Source organism: Lathyrus oleraceus, chromosome 2, assembly GCF_024323335.1.
Source record: "Lathyrus oleraceus cultivar Zhongwan6 chromosome 2, CAAS_Psat_ZW6_1.0, whole genome shotgun sequence".
In the NCBI taxonomy this organism is placed as follows: Eukaryota; Viridiplantae; Streptophyta; class Magnoliopsida; order Fabales; family Fabaceae; genus Lathyrus; species Lathyrus oleraceus.
In genome coordinates this window covers 467,427,395-467,444,701 of record NC_066580.1, presented here as the reverse complement: position 1 = coordinate 467,444,701, position 17,307 = coordinate 467,427,395, and positions in this window count along the sequence as shown.

Sequence of the window (17,307 nt, the reverse complement as noted above, 5' to 3'; positions counted from 1 at the left end):
GAGTCAGCTTGTCTTCAAAATAAATGAAGAACAGAGTCAGGACAAGAAGACCAGAAACAAGGGTACCTGCTTATGCAACATGATGCATGACATGCTTGTGCAGATGCTTTGTTTTATTTTCAAGGAACCCTTAGGGCATTATTTGCAATATTTTGAATATTTAAAGCATTTAAATTTCTCATGGAAAATATCCCATTCAATATATTGGACAAAGAAGTACATCATTTTGATTCAATTACAAGGAGAAAAGGAAAATAACATCCTATGGACCCCTATTAGCTCGGGATGCTGGAAGACGAGAAGCGCATAGCTTCTTGATCTCTCTCTCATAAGCTGCTTCCATATCCGCCTTTGCCTTGGCAAGCTGATCATACTTCCTCTTCCAGAATTTGGAAGACTGAGGAAGCAAAGAAGTCCAGGTATCATTCGGGTCATCAATCACCTGATGCTCAAGAAACTCAATCAGAGCATCCTTTTCCTTAATCTGTTGCAGCAATTCCTCTCTTTCACGGATCCAAGCACGTGAAAGGTCTTCTTCTCTCAACTCCTCTACACGCTGGATAGGGAGGGTTGAAGGCCCAGCCACATCCAAAGGTGCAGGTCTCGGATAATCATAAGGCATCAGGTATTCGGCAGCTCGCTGTCTGACCCAGGAAGTATAAGGCTCCAAAGCAATGCAATTCTTCGGACCCAATTCATTCCTACTCTTCTTTCGGATATTGCGCCAAGCGCGGACGAATCTGGCTTTCAAGCCTTGGGGATCTTTACCCTCCTGAAAGAATACACCCTCTAACAGAATGTTATGAGGTTTATCCTTTAGGGGGAACCCAAGCTGGCGACGTGCAAGTGTAGGGTTGTAGCTGATCCCACCACATGTACCGAGAAGAGGCACATTCGGGAATTCACCACAAGAATCAATAATCTGCACAGTATCATATACACGATCGTACCAAGAGATATCATCATTAGTGAGAGACATGAGTCTCTGAGACCAACGTAGACAACTTTTGTTCTCCTTAAAAGCAAGTGTCTGCGGCAAGTGCGAAATAAACCACTTGTACAGCAAAGGTAGACAACAGACAATGACTCCACTACCCTTCATATTCCTCAGGTGCAGGGAGAAATAGGCATCGCCCAACAAAGTCGGAACCGGATTAAGAACCGAGAAGATCCTAATAGCATTCATGTCCACGAACTTGTCAAAGTTGGGAAACAATACTAAGCCATAGATAAGCAGCACAAACAAAGCCTCAAAGGCATCCTCACTCCTGGCTTCTCCATAGAAGGTAGCTTGAGCGACAAGGAACTCTGAAGAGAAACCCTTAATCCCACCTTTGGTAATCAGATTGGCTTTGATCAAAGCTTCATCTATGTGCAACAGGTTAGCAATCTCCTTAGCAGATGGAATACTCTCTAGGCCACTGAACGGCACCAGATCCAGAATAGGAATCCCAATAAGGTGAGAGTACTCTTCCAAAGTAGGCAACAGCTGGAAGTCCGGAAATAAGAAGCAATGATAGAGCGGATCATAAAACTGAGCAAGAGTGCTCATCAATCCCTCATCCACCTGAGTAGTCAACAGCGGTAGAAGCTTCCCATATCGAGCCTTGAAACCCAAGGGATCTAGTACATAAGGTGTCAGATTCCTTAACTCTTTTACATCAGGCTGTCGGAAACTGTACTTCTTCGTATGCCTCTTTGGTCTTTCCATGTCTGAAAATTTTGCAAATAAACCCTTTTAAGTTCCTTGAAAATTTTCTGATTTTTTTTCGATGACATGGAATGTAGATGAATGCATGAATGCAACAATCACACTCAAGGATCAAGCAAAGCACACCAAACAAAGGTCATGGGAAAGCTCATTGTATCCCTAATATCAATCATCCATTTTGGTGGATTTAGGTTTTTCACCTTATCGACACCCAAGTTCGATTGATATTAACGGTACATGAACCGGCTCAAACATCCTTAATATCAACCAGCCACTTTGGTGGATTTTAGGTTTTACACCTGATCCGGGATCCATTGATATTAACGATGTTTGAACGACTCAACCACGAATCACGGGTTTGCTGAGAGTCACGAGCATGGAGTTTTGGTTAAGAACCACCCAAAGGGAATGTACTAGGGTTTAAACCTGCCAGACATGTTCTACCAGAGGTTCTCATAATCATCGTCCCATCTCTCGAATATTATCGGAGGAACGAATACTCGTATTCCAAGAATATTCTCAAGAGAAACTCTTATGAGTGTAGTATCGCGTAACAATCGTATCAGAACTTACATCTGAACGACCTCCGCACTACGTCCTAAAAATAGGCCAAGATGGGTTTGGTAATCTAAGGTCCTTGGCTTCTAAGGCACATGATTGAAAGAATAATGCCTAACCACAAATAACTTGTGTGACATTATCAATCCAACATGACCTCCACCAGGTGAATGGACTCGCAAGTCAACTGGCTAAGGACTACTCCACACCAGTCAACAAGACTATGCCATTCTCCTATCCTAGAGTGCCCTCGAGTTCGGGTATAGAACTCATCTCACAGAGATCACCAAAGCAAACAGCATTTGTATATCAAGCAATTCAAACATTACAATCAATACAGTTATCCCAAATTGTACAAAAATATGTCAAATAACAGATAATAATATATCACACAACAAAGGTGAAAAGTTGGCAATACCACCAAGGATTACTTTTGTATCCCCAGCAGAGTCGCCACTTTTCTGTAGCGGTGTATTCGTTACTATATGATCTATCAATTAAATCATAAGCAAAGCATACAATGAACATAGAGTCGCCACCGCACTTTTATTTATCCTAAGGACTGGTTAAAAAGCGAACAAAAACCTAAGAAGTTTTACACGTAGAAAACTAATGAAAAGATCAGAGATCGGGGTAAGGGGTAAATTACGCAATGGGAAGGTGTTAGGCACCCAATGCGTCCTAGGTACTCCTAGGGAACCTTTTTCACACAATGTTGTTTGAAAATTATTATTTGTTATGACATAAGTATTGTGCAAACATGATTGGGATGATGAGAAAAGAATGTACAAATTAATTATTTTTGTGTTCGAACGGATGAACCCGCTGCCTACGTACCTTCCATCAAAGGTAAGGATCAAAACGCCGTAGTTCGGCTAAAAACTTCCAAAAGTTAGTGGATTCAATTTTAAAACACAAGCTCAAAGGTCTTACGTTACCCACGGGAGAAAACTCAACCTTATGAAACAACCCGTCCACCATGTGAGAAAAGCTTCCACTTGCCAGGGAGGGGTTAACCCTATAATAGGCAAGGAAGACTTACAATTCATCTACTAAGGACAAATAGGTGAGATTAATATCAACCAACTAGGGTAAATCAAACCTATAGCTAATGTATGAAAACTTAACAAACATGGACAAAGCCACAAAATCACTTGAATGGGTGAAGTTATTTGGATTATTTACAAAATGGGGTCAAAGTATGATTAAAGTCAATTCAAAATGAAGTATTTACAAAAATGAAGTTTGGAAAATCATGGACTTAAGGTCCAAGTTTCTAATTTGGAAAGAAGGTGAGAATGTTTGCACAACACTTATTTCAAGTTTTTAAAACATGTGTGAAAAGGTAGGACACAATGGGATGAATGGATAATGGTGGAATGTAAAACTTCTTAAGCGGTTCGCCTCTTGAAGTCATATAGAAGATGACTCAAGTGCGTCCTTTGGAATAAGCAATGAGCAATAATCTGAACATGGTAACAGATGAAAGTAAATAAAAGCGGATACTGGATGCCACTCAATGGTCTTATACCTGTCTCCTAAAACAAGCAAGGATATCAGAAGCCACTCTATGGACTTACACTAATCTCCATCAGAATAAAACAGAAACAAAACAGGGAAGTCAACTGCCAATCCATCTGGACTTATGTTAACCTCCACAGTATGATCCTAGGAATACAAATGCCACATCACAAGGACTTACAATGAATCCTCACATACAACAACAATGCTCAAGGCAATGGGTATGAGTGACCAATGAGGTCTTACACTCTACCCCTTCCATGTCATGGGAACAGATGCCAACTTACAGGGACTTATAACTGGTTCCTCAATGGGTAAACAACAATGTCACAAGGACAAAAGAACTGATCATGCGCTGATGGCAAACAAAGATGATAAATGCACAACGGCAATCAATGATGGTAAATGCACAATGGCAATCAAATAATCATGTATAAATGAATCAAGTAATCAATCACATAAATTCAAGTAGCACACGCTATAACCATTCATGAGGCTCAAGCAAAAGGGTTTGACTATGAAAGTCCACTGTAAGAGGTAAGTGTCGCTCTTAACCTGGCCATTGAGGGGCTCAGGTGAAGCAGATGAAAGGATATGAGGGGTGTGCCTCATTGCTTCTATCTCATGTCCGAGAGAGCATGTAAATATAAGAATGTGGGGGAGTTCAGAAAGATGGAACTCTTTCCCCAATTGGACTCGATAGATCTTGGGTTGGGATCTTGATGCTACAACCATGTAATGGGAGCAAGGAGAAGACTCACTGAATAGTGGGGGATAGATTGCTTATCCCTACCTTCCACCAATTGCCTCAAATGAGGACTTTTCCTGCTTGGGACAAATATAAACACACACAAGCATTGCCTCTTAAGGAGGACTTCAGACAATTTGCCCGGCCAAATAACAGGCCGGGTCTCCAGACTACATGAAGAAGAAGGTTTTATACCTCAATGCAAGTTGCTATTTAAGCAAAGCAAAGCAAGTTCTTAAGAGAACTGAGCGACTAAAGGGTACCTGGAAACAATCCAATAAAATCAGCATCCCATTCATAAACAGATAACAACATAAGAAACGATTAACAAAGTACAATTATACAAATAATGATGTGCATAGCACAAGGCTCACATGAACCAAACATCCTACAAAACAAATACATTAGTCATATGTGTCAAGTAACACAATCCATAATGTGGAGCAAATTCCTTAATCATTAACTCCTTAACCTGAAAAGGCACAATTAACTTCAAATGTAAGTAACATGACCACTAGGACTAGCCTAGGGTCAAAAAGATGGAAAAATCCTAAAACAGCAACCAATTCATGATCAAATTCAAGTAATATCAATAACAAAGGGATCCCAATTGGTCCCATATTCAAACTATGCTCCTATTTCTATTTATGCAACATGGAAGGCAAAAGATGCAATGTGGAGTCTCTTACAAGCAACCAGCAAGATCACATTCAAATAAATGCCAAAGTGGCACCAAAAAATCCACAAAAATTATGTTCTAACCAGAAGACATTCAGCAAGCCACATGTTAATTTTCAAGTCATTTGGACTAGTAGATCAATAGGAATTAATTAAACATGACAAGGCATGCAAAAACTACATCAAATGAGGCCTACAATTATACACCAACTTCAATTAGATGGTAAACAGCAATGGTACATTAGAAATTAGTAGGACCGAAGCCAAAAGATAGCTACATGTGTCAAGAACTACCCTATCAATTTTCATGGTCATTGGACAAGGCATGAGAATATGGCAACAAGAATAAGAATGTGTCACTAGTTAGGTTCAAAAATGATAAGCAGCAAGGAAAAATACGAATCAAATCGAAAATGGATTGTAAAAATCCACAAAAATTCACAGGGCATGTTAACATGTTAAACAAGCTTCATGCAAAAATTCAAGGCCATTGGCCAGAGGGAAGCATGGTAAACAATTAGGGGAATATAGCCTATCAAACTATGTCACATTTTTACACATCCAAATTCAATAATTCATATATAATAAACCATAGGCCTAAAAATTACCAAACCTATGTCAAAAAATCCAGAAGGATGTCAAGAATCAATATCTCAATTTTCAATTAATTTGGATATAGCATGTGGTTTCTAGAATTAAAATGGTAAAGTATATGGAAATATGTACACATCAAAAGTATCTCTATGTCAATTTATTTTTTCACCAAGCACTATTTTTATTTTCATGACTAAAAAATAAAAGAGGTAGAATGGGGATTAACAAAAAAAGTCTTGCATTTTTTGGATTATTTTTGGTGAGTTTATGATTTTTTAAAGATTTAAAATGATTATTGAATATTTATTGAATAATTATTTGGAATTATTTGGATTTATTAACTTAATTATGAAGCCAGTGGCAGAACGGTAATAATTAAACCGCAGCTCAAAACACTGCGTTTTGAATAGATGAACTGGACGGTGGGGATTCGATCTGGCCAGGGAAAACACGAAACGGAAAGTGAAACGGATGGAGCAAGATCTACGCAGCATTTTCTCCAGAAAACAATGAATGTTCATCGTCTCCTTCGTGTTCTTCATCTGGAATCTAGGTTTTGAACAAACGGTAATGGAAACTCACAAACTATACACCGGTCGAACCGGTTTTTCACCAGGAGTACGATTATGCCAACGATTTCGTCTATAGATTCACATACACTACAAATCGAACGAATGGAAAGAATGCTTCGAAACCTAACTTCGCAATAACTCAATCGATTTCCACCAATTTCTAATTCTACAAGTTGATATACACTCTACACAGCATAATCTACAACAGCCATAACTCAATTGAAGCAACTGCAAATTTCGATTTCCAACCTTTTCTTGAAACAGTTGCGATGGAACCGCGGTTGAGCTTCGATCTCGCGCGAACAGATATGGCCAATCGCTTCAGGAGGCTATTGGCGAAGTTCTTGCAGCTCCAGCACTTACGATCGATCACTGTCCTTGGACTGTTATAGAAGTTGCAGGTTGATTCTTCAGATGCAGTTTGTGAGTGATTCTTGAATTTTACCTGCAAACAGAAACTCCACAATACCTAACAATGATGAATATGCAGAGAATTATCACCAAGATCCATGGAAATTGTTCAATTGATGCAAAGAGTATATTGAAGTTTTTTGAGTAAAATTGAGAGAGAAGAGAGAATTTCAGTTTGGATTTTCTCTGTTAGATTGTGAAAATGATTGTGAGAGAATGATTAGTGTTAATTTCTGTTAGGGATTAAATATATATATGAAATACTTAATCCATCCTTAATCTCTAATTAGTGAAAATGGATATTTAGTGCAAATGGTTTATGTGCATTTTTGGATTTAAGCTCTTTTGAATTTAGAAGCATGACAGCAGAAAATTGATACTTGAAACAAGTCAAAAATAGCATTTGGAAGCTGGTTGCATTGGCCTTATTTCCCAATTCTTCATATTTCTCATTTTGGACGATTTTGCCCCTCTCTTTAATTAGTTCACTTCAAAAATGCCCTTTTGCATTGAGCCTTTTCCAAGAAATCCAATTATGCAACTTTGAAGTACACATTAAATGGAGTTTGTGCATATAAAGAACTTGCAATTTGGACAATCCATGTGGTAGTTATGGCCTCCTGATTACGGGTCTTTTTTGAAATTCACTGAGCCATATCTTGCAAACCATAAATGGGATTTTTGAGTTCTTGGACTTTTTGGAATTGTGAGAACAAGGTCTTCAACTTTCCTGTTTGACAAATTTTGATTTGAAGCTTGTGTCATGAAATTATCTTGAGGGGAGAAACTTTCCATTTTGGGCAGCCGAGATTACAGGTCCACTTGCCATTTTGGGAAACTGTATGTCTGACTTCAATTCCTTCAACTTGGATCTTTGAAATGCCAAATGAAGTTTATATGGACATGAATGAGACATTTTCAACCATTTCCAATCATCAAATAACTGATTAAATGCACAGTTGACCGCAGTTGACTTTTGTTGACTTTTGTTTGACTGGGTCATGTTCTGATGAATTTCAAGCCTCTTTCACATGGGATCTTGGTTCCAAATGATATCACAAGTTATATGAACTCTTTTTGAATGATCACGGTGTCCAAATTCTTCAAGAATGGTCACCATCTATTGCTCAAGGTCTGATTTGACTGATTAACTGATGATTGCTTCAGCTGCAAGCAACATGGTTAGATGACAATATTTTTGTACTTTTGGTTAGTGAACATATGAAAAGCAATGATACACAAATGCAATACATGCTTGGTGATCAAGAACCACACTCACAAGGTATCCCACCCACTAGGAGAGAAGCTAGGGTATGCATTGATCCTTGAGGCCATGATATGATATGATATGGGCCATGAGGGATCTTAGGGCCAAAATTGGGGTCTTACACTCGTGGATAGCATGGAAGAGATGTGGTGTTGAAAAGGATCCTTCCTCCTCAAGACGATCGTGGGGCAAGTGGATAAACAATTATGAATGTCCGTTCGTGGTCAAAAGGGGTTTTCTCTGACAGAGCCTTGTTGCTGACGACCACAGATGATGAGGATTTTCCATCCCCTGTGAATGCGAACGCAGTTAAAAGATACTTCGTGAAAAAGAGACCCGCTGGACAAAAAGAATAAAAGAGTCCAGGCAAAAAAGGGCATCCCGGCGAACAAAAAAAAGAGAGAAAAGGTTCGGGCAAAAGTTAGGGATAATAAAAGAAAAGAACTGTACACCCGGCAAGTCGAAAACCCCACAAGGGCGACTTGGGCAAAAAAAAAAGGGTATCCCGGTGGACTGAAACCCGAAAGGGCGGTCCAGGCAAAAGAGGGAATGAAACGAACAACTGTGTCTGGCATGATCGTTTGTGCTTTGATTAAGACATCACGGCTAATCTCTGACAGAGATCGAATCAGAAGCGTCTTGTTCAGAAGGCCGAAAGTGCGGAAAGTCTTGAGGACATATGAGGTGTAACAGAGTTGGAACCCGATGAGATCACGGTTTCACATTGCCATTAGGATAGATTTTTCCTTTTGTGCGCAATCACCTCTTTCCAGGGTTTGCCTCCTGTGCGTCGCTTAGTTCTGAGCCACCTTTTTGTTTCAGTCAATATATGCGTGTTCAGTCAAATAATTTTGTTTTTGTTTTCACTACCGTTTTGATTACGAAAACATCCATTCGTTTTGATAAGAATAGTCGCATTTTGAAACATAGAGGTCCCTTCCGATGCGTGCTTATAAGATTGAAATCCGGAAATCTTATTCGGAAGTTTGAGTGACCAAGGTGTTGAAGTGTTGGCACGCCTGGGGCACGCTTTTATCTAACAATATCTTGTGCAGGTGCTTTTAGATATCTTCATTCGTTGGCATGTAGTGGTATGAAACCTTTTGATAAAAGAGATCCCTGCAGAGCCCGACCAGGGGCAATGGATAGACAAACGGTGAAAAGCCCGTGACAGAGTTGTGACGGCGACCCTGGAGGATTAATCATCTTCAAAGTCTAAGGACTGGAAAGTTTGTATGAATCCCAGGAATTCGATCTTCGTGGGATGAATCAGAGGAGTCTAGGCGAGTCTGGGTGTTCTCAAAAGAGGAAAGCCGACACTGTGGGTGGACGATGGATGCCGCCGTTCGGCGACTCGACAGGTGTTCCGTGTCCAATAAGCTGTATTTCCCCAGTGGGTGTGAGAGGGTTACCTCCCTAACAGATTTGAGATCAGTGTCTCCTCAGCGAGCCTAAAGGTTACTGCCTTCCCAGTAGGGTTTGTGTTGATGGTTTTCCCTCAGCAAGGTCCCCAAGCGGATCGGGTTCGGAGAAAATCATCCCCAGTAGAGATAAGAATGGGTTGCCTCCCCTAGCAGGGTAATCTCCAAGCAGTTCGGGTTCGATGGAGTGCATCCTCAGCAAGGTTTGTCTTTCCCCAGCAGGGTGGAAGTTGACGTGATTATAAGATCCTCAGCACAGTTCCTGGAGTTCCCCGGTGTTGTCTCTGGAGGAGACGTGTGTTTATGCATTCATCATTTAGATAAGCATAGCATATTACATCATTAGTGCATAGCATTTCCATGATCATGGGGCATTGTGTATAACAAAAAAAAACTCATGCATCAACATTGCAAACATGTCCATTAGCCCTAGGCCGTGGTGACCAGCCGAGATTGGGTTGTTGGAAAGAGTTTAGCATCGCGCCATTGGATCGGCTTCAGAATTGGGTTCATCAGCATGGTTGAGAAGTTGGTGTTTTCCCAACGAGTGACTCCTTAGTTGAGTGGGTATCCCCAGCAGTGTTACTCCCCGAAGTTGGCATCATTTTGCAAGCTTGGTTCAATTCCCCTAGCATATGTGGGCGTGTCTGATCTCTCCATATAGAGTCGACCCCTTAAGCAGAAAATGTCCACCATTCCTTCTGCGCTCCCCACCGAGATACATCCTCGTGGATGACGGTTGCTTCCGTTCCCTCCATAATGGGATGGGTTTTCCCTATTGAGTTCTTTCCTCATTAGGATGAGTCTTGATTCAGTTTGCCTTCTTGGATCGATCCTAAATTGGCTTCTTGTTCGCTGTCTCTTGTACTTCTCTGGGGCATAAATGAATGGTTGCTCACTAACCGGCACTCATTCATCTCATCCTCAGCGGAATTTTTGGCTTCTACCAACGAACCGGTAGTTGTAAGTCCTATCTTTGTGGTTTTCTACCTACTAACTGGTAGTTGTAAAATCCCACTTTCATCCCCTAGCAGAGTTAACCCTTTGTGCTCATCCTGGTCGATGACTGGTTACTTTTCTGTGGTTTTCTGCCTACAAACCGGTAGATGTAATCCCCTCTTTGTGGTATTGATAGTCTTGTCCCCTTTGGATACTTGCCTTGATCAAGCAGTATTGTCCCCATTGGGTCTTCCCCTTCTTCTTGGATACTTGCTCCGAGTAAGCAACTTTATCCTCTTTTGATTGGTCATCTTTTGCATACCTAGTCTGGTACCCCGTTGCCTTTCTTTTCGGTCGTTTATCCATTTAACAACCTACAACCCGGTTATGGATAATCTTCCATGCGAGTGTATTATCTACGTTTTGACGGCTATAGATAATATATCTCATGCACTCTTTGGTCAATCTTTCGGTTGTTATCCCCAGCATGGGTCTTTGGCATGCGTGCCGGCTCATTTATCACTGTCTTGTTATCTTCGTCGATGCTGATAGACATGAAGAATTTTCCGATGTTCAGACCGAGGCGGTATTCAGACCGAAGTGGCGTTCAGGCCAATTTCCGATTTTCAGATCGAAGAAGTTTCCGACGATCAGGTCGATGTACTTATGGCATTCAGGCCAATTTTCCGGTGTTCAGACCGAGGCGGTATTCAGACCGAAGTGGCATTCAGGCCAGTTCCCGGTATCCAGACCGAAGTGGCATTCATGCCAGTTTTTTCCGGTATCCAGACCGAAGTGGCATTCAGGCCAGTTTCCGGTATTCAGACCGAAGTGGCAATCAGGCCAGTTTTCCGGTATCCAGACCGAAGTGGCATTCAGGCCAGTTTCCGGTATTCAGACCGAAGTGGCATTTTGGCCAATTTTCCGGTATTCAGACCGAAGTGGCGTTCAGGCCAATTTCCGATTTTCAGATCGAAGAAGTTTCCGACGATCAGGTCGATGTACTTATGGCATTTTGGCCAATTTTCCGGTATTCAGACCGAAGTGGCGTTCAGGCCAATTTCCGATTTTCAGATCGAAGAAGTTTTCGACGATCAGGTCGATGTACTTATGGCATTCAGGCCAATTTTCCGGTATTCAGACCGAAGTGGCGTTCAGGCCAATTTCCGATTTTCAGATCGAAGAAGTTTCCGACGATCAGGTCGATGTACTTATGGCATTCAGGCCAATTTTCCGGTGTTCAGACCGAGGCGGTATCCAGACCGAATGTGGCGTCCAGGCCAATTTCCGATGTTTCAGATCGACATCAAATCTCTCATATTCCGAGGCTCAGTATTCAGACTGACGAGCGGCGCTCAGGCCATGGTTATCCCTGTGTTACCATTTATTTTGGTATCCAGGTCGACGTTTCTGTTTCGGTATTCAGGCCGATTTCTTTTTTCGTTCCAGACGGATTTTTCTTTCAAGACTGTTTCTTCGCCGATCCTGACGGGAATTGTTAATTATTTTCCCAGCAGAGTGCAAATTTCTACGGTTCTTAGTATTCAATCCCTGTTTACCCTGAAAGTCTGACAGCCGTTGCTCTCATCCGTTCGGGTTCCCAGCTGATTGAATAGGGGCAGCTGTAGCACCTCAAATTTGCACCTACCCTTTGTACATACATTCTCATATTATATCATAACATTAACATAGTCCACTGCATAACATTGCATTGTCCCTTTTGCCCAAGTGCAAGCCATTCAGAAGAATTAGGTCAAACTGGTCAGGAGATCAGTCAATCAAGCAAGTCAGTGCATTTTCCTTTGAGGCAAGGCCCTAGGGTTGGTCCAACATGTTCACAGGACCTAGGGGTCCTTTTGAAGTGTTTTGGTCAAAGATTGGGTGCCCAGAAGTCATCAGTCATGGCTCAGTTCACCAGAAACCCTAAAAAGTCAACCATGGTCAACTGTGGTCAACTGTGCCTGATTTTATGGATTTCAAGGTGGGAAATGGTTTGAAGGGGTTCATTCATGTCCATATAGGCCTCATATAACATGTCAAACATCATCATGGAAGAATTTGAAGTCAAACAAGAAATTTCCAAAAATAGAAAGTTGACCTGTAATTGGAATTTGCCAAAAATGGAAAGTCTTGATCCTCAAAATTACATCATGATACAAGCTTCAAATGAATTTTTTCCCAACATGAAAGTTGAAGATTTTGTTCTCCCATTTTCAAAAAGTCCAAGAACACTCAATTCCCATGAATGGTTGGCAAGTTATGATCAAATCATTCTCAAAAAATTTTGAACTTCAAAGTGGCATATCTTCCAAACCATTTGGCCAAATTGGGTGGGGTTTTTTGCTACAAGTCACATTTGATGCCCTCTTTCCAAATATGTCATCACAATTTACCAAAAACTCACCAATCAAAATGACACTTTTTGAAGTGACTTGAATTATTTCAAGTGAGGTGAAAAAGTGATTTTGCAATTTAAGTCTTTCCAATATATTTTGCCAATTGAAATTGCTAAGAAATCATATTTGGAGTGTGTACAAGGCCCACTTTCGCAACTGTAACCACAAACCTTGCCATTTGAGTGAAAATTGACAAATTAACCAAAACACCTCCAATTACAAAAATCCAATTACCACATAACTAACCAAGCTTAAGGACACTAAAACACAGTCTATATTCTTCATTTTCTGCAGAAGAAACCCGAGCAGCCACTCTCACTCAAACAGAAAAAATCTCATATTCTCTCAAACCCTCATTTTGCATTTTTGAACTTTTCTTGAAGAAACCTCAAAGAACTCGTGCATTGCTTGTTGGTACCACCACATACAAACCATTTGGAAGCTATGGCAAACCTCCAATCTCAACTGTAAAGCCTCTTTCATGGACTGTTTTGAAGAAACACATTCATGGCAGATTTCATCTTGAGCCATTTCAAAGGTTGCTGAGCCAAATTCCTCCTCCCATTCACCTTCTGGAAGCTCATTGAACATCTGTTTTGACCTGTCATGGCATAATCACTTCTGTTTCACTACTGCCTTGCAGATTTAGTAAGTTTTCGACTCTCTCATTTTTCAAAATCATGCTATGCATTATGTAGATCTTGCCATGTTGATTGTTTTGAGCTTTGAGTCATTAAAAATGGTTGCATATTGAGAGAGATACATGGATTCAAAGTTTCATATGTGAATATGTTTGTTCTTAGTTCTTCCATGCTAGCTCGACTTAGAATAAATGATTGTTGGATTATGGATGTGTGTTGTTAGATGAGTCGAGTGATATGTCTGTTTTCCATTTCTGGGCAAAATAATTTTCACGATTTGTTGAAGAAGATGATGATGTTACTGTAGCTGCATAAACCCTAAATGCCATTCCCAGAAATCGTGTTTGGCTCTTGCATTGCATGCTTTTCACTGTTTGATTGCCATGACCAATCACCGAGCGCCACGCTTCTAATTGGAACGCTGCGTTCCATTAAAATGTCCAAGTATTTACGCTTCTGCCACCGGTCACACATTAAACCATTAATTCATGTTATTTTCTTCAATATTCATTTCATTTTGTGACCAACCTTACAAAAATCATAGAGCTCTTAATTTTAATCCAAAATTCATGGGATTTTTTGCTACATGCTCCTCTTGATCTCTAGTTATTTGTCATGATTTTTCCAGATTTTTGGCATGAGTGGATTTTTAATTGTGCTAGGGTTTTGTTCATGTGTCCATTTTTTGTATACTTTGCCAAATCAATTGTGAAATGATGATACCTTATCCAATGACTCTCAAATTTTTTGTGCTTATACTAGACACAATCATGGTGATTTTGGTGTAGAGTTTGTGAATTTATCATTGCTGGTTTGTGAGTTATGATTTTTTGAATTAGGGTGTGACAATTTGTGTCACACCATTGATGTCCAACTTCATGATTTTAATTACCTTGCCTAATGAACTCAAAATGGTCTTATTTTTTGCATGAACATGCTTATGGATGTTGAGAATGTGTGTGAATTTTTCTGGAATTATTGATGGCATTTCCTAATTGTTTGATAATTTCTCCTCTGTTTGTCCAAATTGTTGACTTTTGTGACACTTGTTCTCATTTAATTTGTGAAATTCTCATACATTATTGGATGGACATGAAATTTGACATGTGATTAGTAGACATCTTAAGGTTTATCATGGTTTTAGTCCCATTCATTTCTCATATGTTGTCACTGATTTATGATTTATTGAAGTTGGTGCATGTTTGGTTGACTTCTTTGAGCATGTTTGAACTTGCCCTGCCTTTCTGATTTTCATTTCCCTACTTCCCATGATCCAATTGAGCTGAAATTTGGTGTGCTTATCATATTATGGATGATGTTTGATCATGAATTATTTAAGATTTTTTTGAATTGTTTGTGATTGGATTTGAGTTGCATATTTCTGTTGACTTCTTTGAGCTTCCATATGCCATGCTTTGACCTAATTTGCTTATGAAATGATGATGATGATTGATATGAACATGAAACCAATTGAGTTTGTTTCTTGATTGTTTGAATATGATTTTGATTGGATTTCACTTGCTGTTTTGACTTTCTCATCCCTTTTTGACCCTAGGCTTGTCCTAGTGGTCTTGTTGCTCATGTTTGAGTTCATTTTTTCAGGTTAAGAAGCAATTGCCCAAAGAAACTTATACAAATTGATTGAGCTTGCTTGATTGTCATGACTAACTTGTTTGTTTTGTAGGTTGCTTGGCTCACATGCTTTGAGCCTTGTGCATTTCACATTTAACTGACTGTGTTGACTGTTGATTTCTACCTCATTTTGATTTAACTTTGAATTGAATACTGATGTTGTCTGACTGGTTTCAGGTACCTTTAGTTGCTTATAGTTCTTTAAGAACTTTGCTTTGCTTTGCTTAATAGCAATTTGCATTGAAGTAAAACTTCCTATCTTCATGTATTCTGGAAGACCTGGCCTGTTACTTGGCCAGGCAACTGTCTGAAGTCCTCCTTAAGAGGCAATGTTTGTGACTGTTTACATTTGCCTTTGTATAGAGTCAAAGACCTCCTAAGTGAAGGGGCAATTGGCAGAACCCAAGGGATATGCAATCTATCCCCTGCTATTCTGTGTGTCATCTGCTTTGCTCACACCACTGTGTTGATGCATTGCAGATACAAACCCAAGATCTTGTACAATTGTACAGTTGAGTCAGTTTCAAATGTGTAGAAGGGTTCCCACTTTCTGAACCCACACATTCTTGTCTTAAGCTCTCCCAGGCCAGGGATAAGAGCTGTGAAGTCTCATCTTCACTCACCTTCCATCTGCTTCACCTTAGCCCCTCAATGGCAAGGTTAAGAGCTAACACTACCCAGTTGCAGTGGTTTGTTTATTGAGGTTGATATGACCCCTCGACTAAAACCTAACCTTGTTTGAGCCCATTGCTTGCATATAGTGCGTGATACCTGTGCTTGTGTGTTTGCTTTAGCTTGCTTCCTGTGCAAGTTAGGTTTGGTTTGGCTTGCTTCCTGTGCAAGTCATGTTTAGGATAGGCTTGCTTCCTGTGCAAGTTAGCTAGAAACCTTAACTTAGGGATGATTTTGCACGACAACATCTAGGCTCGAGTCGTAGTCTCCCTAGTGTTGTGTCTCCCTCTGTTATCTGGTTAGGCTAGTCCTTTATCCCTGCGTAGGGGAACTACGTCGCCCTGATTCTCATACCAGATGAGGTACGTAGGCAGGAGATCGTGCGAGATCTCTCCGGGCAACCTTTTTTCTTTTTTGAGTTTGTGTGTGTCAACTCTTTTGTTTCTTTTGACGTCTCAGCGTCTCTTCTTGTTTGTTTGACAACTATTAGGTCCGAGTTCCAGACTCCCTATTAGTTTGTTGTCGCCCTTTTTTCTTTTTCAACCTTGTGTTTCTTTTGACGTCTCAGCGTCTCTTTTTGTTTGTGTGCCAGCTATTAGGTCCGAGTTCCAGACTCCCTATTAGTTTGTGTGTTCATCCTTTCCCCTATAAAGGGGAACTACGTCGCCCTGATTCTCATACCAGATGAGGTACGTAGGCAGGAGATCGTGCGAGATCTCTCCGGGCAACCTTTTTTCTTTTTTGAGTTTGTGTGTGTCAACTCTTTTGTTTCTTTTGACGTCTCAGCGTCTCTTCTTGTTTGTTTGACAACTATTAGGTCCGAGTTCCAGACTCCCTATTAGTTTGTTGTCGCCCTTTTTTCTTTTTCAACCTTGTGTTTCTTTTGACGTCTCAGCGTCTCTTTTTGTTTGTGTGCCAGCTATTAGGTCCGAGTTCCAGACTCCCTATTAGTTTGTGTGTTCATCCTTTCCCCTATAAAGGGGAACTACGTCGCCCTGATTCTCATACCAGATGAGGTACGTAGGCAGGAGATCGTGCGAGATCTCTCCGGGCACCCTTTTCCTTTTTTGTGTGTGTTTGCTTGACAGTTGCTAGGCTCGAGTTCCCGACTCCCTAGTAACTTGTTGCTTGTTTCTTCTTGTGTGTGTTAGGATATGGATGTAAGCCCAGCGATTGGCATTCCGTATCCTATTGTCGAGTGCTTGGAGTCCGGTATAAGTCCATCAAGTGGCATCTGGTTTCCAGTGTGGGTTTGTTTGGTTCGGAAGCTGATGTAAGTCCAGCGATTGGCATTCGGGTTCCATGTTTGCCTTTTCTGTTTTGTTTTGTTTTGGCGTGCGTGAGCCGAACTACGGCAACTCTGATTCTCATGTTCAGATGAGATACGTAGGCACAAGATGCGATGTCTTGCCGAGTTTGACTAACAACTAATCTTTGTTTGTTTTCGCCCTCATTGCGATCCTTTCTCTCGCCCTCGTTGCGATCGAGACTTTCCTTTTCTCTTGCCCTAGTTGCAATCGAGACCCTTGTTCCCGTAGTTAGGTTG